The sequence below is a fragment of the Patiria miniata genome, unplaced genomic scaffold, assembly GCF_015706575.1.
Source record: "Patiria miniata isolate m_02_andy unplaced genomic scaffold, ASM1570657v1 HiC_scaffold_1, whole genome shotgun sequence".
Lineage (NCBI taxonomy): Eukaryota > Metazoa > Echinodermata > Asteroidea > Valvatida > Asterinidae > Patiria > Patiria miniata.
The window spans coordinates 21,536,093-21,544,830 of record NW_024037047.1 but is presented as its reverse complement, the minus strand read 5'-3'; positions in this window follow the sequence as shown (position 1 = coordinate 21,544,830).

Sequence of the window (8,738 nt, the reverse complement as noted above, 5' to 3'; positions counted from 1 at the left end):
AGCTGCAAGACAGCCATAATATTCATATTACCGAGGGGAAAAAAACTTTAAGTGTATTTAATTCTTAAACCTTTTGTTGTGTGTTTATGGTCGATTAATAAAAAATGCAAATAAAATAATTGTCTTTTCTTTCTTCACTAGCTTGCTCCGTCAAATCAGAATTCAAATAAAACAGTTTATGCGCTTTGCAATTATGCAAGGTTTGCGGTACGATTGCGGTCGGTACATTTTGATAGTGTAAAAGAAACGAAAAGACATGCAACCACTCAAAATGTCTGTAACAGACCACGTACATAGTATTCCGTTTTGTCCGCACCATTGGCAATATCTCATGGGTTCAAGAGCACATCGTTCTTCCCGTACACCAAGAATCGTTCCAGTCGACCTCGTTCCCATGGGCTACTTTCAAATTTGACAAATCAGATAACGGCATAGCCCTGGTGCAGGCGTTCGTCGTTATCCGTCCGTACGGTGCTATTGTAGGCGGCATTTTCTCCCCGCGCTTTGACTGATACAGAGCGAACAACGACCTCATGCGGCCAATATTTATATGGAAATCATTTTGATCCAGACTTACGCCTTGGTCCAACCGTCAGCGATAGCTTTTGTTTGTTTGTTTGTTTGTTTGGGTGTTGGGGTGTTGGGGTGTTTGTTTGTTTGTTTGTTGGGGGTTGGTTTTTGTGTGTGTGTGGGGGGGGGGGGGGGGGGCTGGTTTGCTAGCATACGACCTCGCTTGCGAATACAGATAAGTGTAGGAGGGGCTAATTTGGGGAGTAAACAATCAAACCTTGGTTAATCTCAACGTCATCAATTTACAAGCGGCTACTTTGCAACATTACGTATATTACAATGGCGGAGATTCAGCGTCATTTGTTGTCTTAAGATAGTGTTGCAGCGGATAAATTTTTCCTCGAGGATGTTTGAACCGAGCAGCAGAAGGCCTTAGAATGCTATCTTCGTGGTCATGACGTTTTCGTGAATTCGCCGACAGGTTATGGGAAATCCACCATTTTCAGCCAGACGCCAGGCATAGTCATTTCTTTGCACAATCTACCAATGATTAAACGACTTTGAAAGATCAGCTTTAGTTATTAGCATAATGAGCAACCCCCAATACCAACGGACTAATGAAATTGTGCCTTACCCATCCTACGCCTTAATTCAGGGAGGGCATAAGACAAACATTTCTGTATATTTACTTATAACAACTGCAACGTTTCGTGAGCCTAGTGTCACTCTAGTTTGAATTATCATGTGAGATATCTATAAGAAAAGTATTTTTTTCTCAAAAAATAATAATAATTCCAAAATATGCTTTTATGTCGACAATGATTAAAAAAATAACGGAACGTTTCTGATTGGCTAGGCGTGCTAAAACGTCAATCTGTTCCGTGATATACGGCTGCATAACTGCTGAGCCGAGCTGCATGGTGGTTTGGGTACTCACTGCTATAGTATACCATCAATCTAACAGATCCTCTATCTTCATTGCGTCAGACACGGTTTTGAGCTTTGGTTTGAGTTTAGCCTCTTCCATAACCATCTCTCCGTGCTCAATACTTGCGTAGCTGGCTAATAGTTCGGATTGGTGTGTGATGCGCTAAATTAAAAGGACCAGCTCAAAGGATTGTCGATGGTTGCATCATTAAGACAACGTTTTAAGTAAGGTTTTATTTTGGGGTTCTTTCCTGATTCTGGTGCAGTAGTCTGCCTGCGTAGTTACCCTTTTATAATTCGCGTTGGTGTGTATCGTTGATAAATACATCCTAGCGGATTCGTGCTCAGATTTCACCTGCATCTTGGAGAATGGTCGGAGCAGCAGTTTTGGTTCTGATGCTATCAGCAATGACAGGTAAGATTTAATATATATCACATGTAGCACGTTGAACCCCTGACTAGTTTCTGAGCAAAGGTAAACAAGTATAGGCACATCCCGACAAGAACATGATCGGAATGTTTATGATCACCGTGACAAAACAATGATTTGCATGGATTAATCGCGTGGTGCAAATAACATGATAATTTAAATTGTATTACCCAGCCATGCAAAATGAAAAAAAGAATACCTAGTAACATGAGCATGTATTATGGATTTTAGTATTATGTGCAGAATGAGTAACCCAATCAAGATTAACCCTATCAAGTCCCTTTAAGACTAGAATGTGTCCCCATCCTAATATTCATACACTTCAGCCGATTTTCCTAAAGTTTTGCAGTAATGTTGTCGGCCAGAAATCTAAAATCTGACGTCACTTGTTTGCGATACGGTTATATGAAGAGGGCACAAGACTACAGTTTCAGTTGTTGTATTTATAATGTCGATATTTTCATTGCCAACTTTAACGTTTGCTACACACATTTGTGCGGTCATTATATATCCAATCAAACAACCATTGATACTTAAAGTCGCCGCTAGAATGCGTTATACCTACTTGTAAGGCAAAACCATATTTTTGAGATTTTGTCCCAACAGCTGAATCTTTCAAAAAAAATCTGGTCGGTCACATCTGGTCAGTCTTAGCCGGTCAGTCCCAGCTGACCAGTCTGAGCTTGTCAGTCTCTCAAGCTGGTCGATCTGAGCTAGTCAGTCTCAGTTGGTCAGTCTCATCTGGTCAGTCTCAGCTTGTCAGTTTTTATCAGATGGTCAGTCTCTGTTGGACGGCAATATAATAAAATATTAAAATATTTGGAGCTCATGAAATCTCACTGCATAATTGGGACCTCTGACTGTTTCATGAAAAGCGAGCATTGTTGTCACTACATTTTTTTGTGATTATTATGGAAGGATATAGATTGGCACATTATTTAAATTTTAATACTTTTCTCTTTGGTATTTTTGTATGCCCTCGAAAGGTCCTCTGGAACTTTAATATCTCTGTTTTTGCCCGAGAACTAGAAAAGGATAAACACTACACTCTGTAGATCGTCAAAATTAAAAAAGGCAAAACGGAAGGTGAAGCTGTACTGATGCCTTGTTCTATTGCATCTGTACGACGTGCGGAGTCCACAGGGAAAAAGGGAAGCGCCTCTTTGTCATATTTTACGGGTCAATTAGTTTTCATATTAACATTTTCAAACGACGCGTTTGCCATATTCTATGAACACTGTAAATATGAAGGCATAAATTCATTGTTGCAGTATCTGCGCTTTCGCTTCATATCGTTTTCGTAAAGGTTAGGTAGTGTGAGCAAGCTTGGTGGCTACCAACGATTCTAAGTGGGTTTTTTTTATATTTCGCCTTTTTAGATCCTTCTCACGCGTTCGCCATATTCTATGAACACTGAAAATTGCAAAGACATAATTTCTTATTGCAGTATCTGCTTTAATATCGATTTTTGTAACGGTTAATTATGGTGGTGTTTATTGAAAGCACGCTTGTTGGCTACAGAAGATTCTGCGTTTAAATATTTCGCTTTGACAACGTCGTCTGAAGCGCTCGGCATATTTTATGATCACTATGAACATCAAGGACAACGTTTCTTTTTAGATACCTGCGCTGTCGCTTCATATGATTTTGTAAAGGTTTATTAGGAAGGCTTTTCTTAATTGCGATCAATTTTGTTTGCCATAAACAAAACATTCTGCGTTAATTATCGGGAGACGGCTCCGGTCGTTAGCCATGCCGCAACGTTTAATATCGATTGTTTGACTGTTTATTATGGTTTGCGGTGGGCTTTATTGTTATTTTTGTTTTGTTTTAGGGAAACTTATGTAAAACCATCAACTGCAATAGACAGTGAGATCTCCGTGGCTGTCACGTTAACGATTCTAGCTTAAGCTCCGTCCATGCTATACACTTAAACAAAGCAAAGACAATTGTCCACCAGTTCAGGCCCGTTCCTGATTGGCTAGGCTTGGTATTGCGTCAGCCTATTTCGTGATCTACGGATACATGACTGCTGAGCCGAGCTGCATAATGGTTTGTGTATTCGGTGATATACTGTACAGGGTGACCCCTAACAAATGCAACCCTAAAACATTGGCCTTTACAAAAAGGGCTCGGTGGATATTTATGTATTGCGTATCAGGTTAAAGCTGTGAGCTTTTTCATGAAAATAGCAATTTGGGTTGCTGAAAAAAATGCCAATTTATACAGAATGGTAAAAAAGAAATGACACCCATTTTTGACAGCAATGTTCACCTACTTAAATGAACTTATTTTAAATGTTTTTTTTTCACACAGTATTAAAGTATAGGCCTTTAACCATGTATGGTGGAAAAAGCTTAGTAAAAGTCGAAAAAATAGTGATATTATGCTAATTTGAATGCAAGTCACTAAATCAGTCTTGTCCACGGATTATTCTATGTAAATTGGACGTTTTCGTAGTTCATAAAAATTTAAAAAAATACCTTCCCACCAAAATATATTTTGCCCTGGTAACTTTTATTGAAGCTGTCGAATTACTCATGTCAGTTTTAAGATCATCTACTCAATCAGTTGTTGGCTTATGTTCATTTTTTCATGCAGAGCTTGGGTCTAATGACTCTTTCTAATAGGAAAACGTTTTTAAACACCAGTTTTACCACGAAACTTTTAATGTCTAAGAGATTGGGTTTTATGACGGATTTTCTTAATTTGTTCCACGTTAATGTTAGGCACCAAGACATGCTCACTTTCCATTATTTAAACCCAAGGACTGATGCCTACAAATATAGTGCTGCTGTTCGCTTACCTAAAGTAATCTCTGAGCTTGATGCCGAAACCAGGAACATTTTGATTTTAGAGGGTGTGGGGGCTTTTTGTTCTCATTTGAGGAGGGATTTATCCGACATGTAATTAGGAGTATGTATAAACTAGCAGTCATCAGATATGTTTTTTTTTTTGGGGGGGGGGGGAATTCGTCTCTATACTGGTTGTTTTTAATACTGGTCTTTGGGGCGTTCCTTTTTTACTGGTTTTTACTCTTTTCCTGGTTTGATGGTGTTTTAATATAAATCCATTTTTATCAATTTTTATCTCATCATGGTCATTTGGTCTCATTGGGGTTTTTCATCTAAGACAAAAAACATCTTGAGATAGTACAGTCGGCCTGTTTTTATCATTACATGTTCGTATTTACAGTTGTTTAATTTAGTATAATATGGTTTTTATTTCATTTTTATTTCTTCCTTTAAAATTCATTGTTTTAATTTGAACAGGGGTCTGGTCAAACACATCGTTTGATGACAGTTTTTTATGCTTTTGTTTGTCCTTGACAGCCCCTGTTCATGTGGTTTTACATTTCCTTTTAATTCAATTTTATATTAATGTCTAAAGATGTAAAATAAATAAATAAACATTACATAACTTAACAATCAAATGTCATGCCCTTTCAAATAAAGCTCCGATAGCTGAGCGCAGTCAAGCGAAGGGAATGTATACCTTCGTAGACAAACAGATTTCGCATATGAAAAGGTTAAAATCAGCATAGCTCAAGGACAAAATGTGCAAATGCAACGATTTTTTCGTCACATTTGCTTAAAGGCCATTACTTTAAATGATTGACAATTAAAAATAGTTTTAAAAAAGTCTATTATGTACTTTGGAACAGAACAGTAATGACAGTCACTGCAGTAGTCTAGTGGATACTAGGCTCTTCACGTTAGGCGCCCCATCTGTAGGTCCCGGGTTTGAGTCCCACTAGGTGTATTTTTGCTTTTCCGCTATTTTCCCCTTACTTATATTTTCTCTTAACCCTCCGGCGCAGAATCTAGCCCTTTTGGGGACCCAATTTGGTTAATTACCTTAATTAAAAAAAATTTCAAACCAATTCTGGTGATCTTCCATCTAATCCTAGCAAGAGACACCCTCTACGGATATATACAGTCACCTTTAGTGTGTGACCCCGGGTCAGGCATATCTGAGCATGACAACCTTGGCTAAGGACCGACGCAATTTCTGCCCATCCGGGGACCCACCATATGCACGCGCACAAAACAACTCCGACGCAATTTCTGCCCACCCGGGGACCCACCATATACACGTGCACAAACACACACACTTGCGAGTAGACAGTGCACAGCTTGACCACAGATTATGTATACAAATACACCTCCTTAGTCTACAGACATGGCAAGATTGTGTTCATGTGGATACAGTGTTGTGTAGCCTCAAACCGTGGCGCTAAATATTTGGGTCCCCGGGGGACCCCTTACTGTAAGTGTGTTACTAAATGGGCTTTCTGCGTCAGAGGGTTAAAAAAGATTTTGGTTATTTTGGAACACCTGGCGTTTGCTAATCTGTGGTTTGGAAATTTTTATTTCAAGGAAAAATAAAGTTCAGGAATCTGACTTGCAGCTCAAATTGGGCTTGGATTATGCACACTTAGGACCTGGTATGAATATAAAGAAAACGCGTCCATTGCCGAATACCTCTCGATTCTGCGCATGCGTGGCCTTACGAGCGTAAGCACTAATCGGTGCTTCAGTAGTGTTTTCTGCTTGAGATCGCAGTATCGACACTTTGAATAGGAGGTCAGATTCCAATATAAGTGTCAGTACGTCCTCAACCTTTTTGAGAGCAGACGGATACACCAAAGTGTTCTATTTGGTTTGGTTCGAGTCAGCTGTATTTACCAAAATTTACCCAAACCAAATCGCGCCCACCGAATTTGTCCAATCTCAAACGGGCTCATGGGGTTATGTTTTCCTTGCACACTTACATTATAGTAATGGTCTCGTGCCATCAAGTCTGCTTCATCGGATCGGAGTACAACCCACAGTCTGGTATCCCGCCCCGTTGGTTCTTACCGTACAAAGATCCGTGCGAATGCACCGCTATACTTCTCGGCGGAATGCGCATCCCTGCTTCGTCATACCACCAGATGGCGCTCTACTACCTGAAAGAGCTTTTCCTGAGTGAGGATTCCGACGAAATTCATGCCTACTACAACTGTGAGCCTGAAGAGAATTACCCAGGTAATAGAAGCATGTTTGACATGCATAACCGTAATATGTTTTCATACCATTATCACAAACCAAGGAAATAATGTATTATCTTGGTATTACTTTTGGTTGTTCTTTGGAACATAATCTGTACATTTTCACAAAGATTAGAAATGTTTTTTTTTTCAGTGCCAAATACATATAACGAAATGCAAATTTGCAATAGCTTACTATCAATAAGATTTGAAAGGCAAAGGTGCCTTCAGTTATCTGCATTCTATCAGAAATCAAACCCCATCATCATCAAAAAAATTTAAAACAATATTGGTATATTTTAGTATTTATATTAGTAACTTTGTATTTTCTTTATTTTCCCCTTGTTTTTTTACCAACAGAGTGCGTGAGTCACGCCTTGGGCATGGAAGACAGGACGATCCCTGACGGTCGCATCAAGGCGTCCAGTCAACTTTACACTAATTGTTGCCCAGCCAGTAAGGCGCGCCTCAATAATAACAAAAGATGGATACCCTATAGGTAGGTATCAAAGGGAAATACCACATGTCACACTCTATCTTCATGTTGTTATGCACTCTCTATTATTTTATATCCCCCACCCCCATTAAAATGGGTTTAATTAATGAACATATAATATCGCAAATGAATGGTATGTTTTTTTTTCTATTGGCTTTTCTTTTCTTCTTCTTTTTAATACGGGAAAACATATTCCTGACCGCAACCAACTCGGATACGCAACTTAATTACACACTGTAACTAGTTTCAATACATTTAATCGATTTTTGAATCCATTCACGCAAGCGGATTTGTAGAGTATTATTATTTCATTGTTCGTCTCTTCACTCTGTGTACAGTACCGATGCCAATCCCTGGATCGAGGTGGACCTCGTTGGGAGTACAGTGGTGACAGGTGTCATCACACAAGGCCACAGTGGTCAGTATGTGACGCAGTACAAGGTGTCCTATCAGGAGCATCCCTCATTTGTCTATGATCACGTGGAAGATGGACACGGAAACATCAAGGTAAATATCAATCTTAACTGGACAGGCTTTTGTATTTCTTCATCATTTTGGATAGTCTTTGTTGTGATATGTTTCAGAGTGTTTGTTCATCCTTGATAACTTCATTCTGTTCGACTTTGTTTGGTAATGCAACGGTAATGCAAACTACGTATCAAAGCCATTCTAAAATTGTGCATGATTATAACCAACAAGCAGAAGCAAACCAGAAGTCTTATACATCCTCTTCTAGAAGGATAAACATGAGCCTTTTTTTCAAACACATGAACTTTTATCAACAACAAACCATTTCTGCCAGTTGAAATAGAATATCAAGGAGTGCATTAAATTCATTTCATCAATTCAGCGTAAACTATATTCTCGGAGCACTGGTAAAGGACAAAACAGTCTATAAATGAATTACCCTTCTCGACGCATGATATTTATACAGAGTCAAACAAAGCGGAACCAAAACCTTAATAAACGTATTTCATATTTTAAAAAAATATATATAGCACCAACAATGATAATGACTGGAAAGCCAATTTTATAAACTACTTTTAGATGAAAAATAATTACTTAAATTGCTCAATCCGTTCAAAGTATATTACAATTTAAACGCAATTACCCTTAAACTTGTTTTGTCCCAAAATGCGATTGCAGGAATCGTCGTCACAATTGTCGACAAACATCACCAGCGATAAAACCTCAGTTTTAAAGTAATATTCAACAAAAGCATTTTGAAGGCCCGTCTTTTGAGAAAAAAATGGATTGTATAAATCATATTTGCCAAAGCAAGATTGTTTATAAAGATATTGTGTACTACAGTTGTTGACAGTTGTTGAAACAAGTGTTCTGTG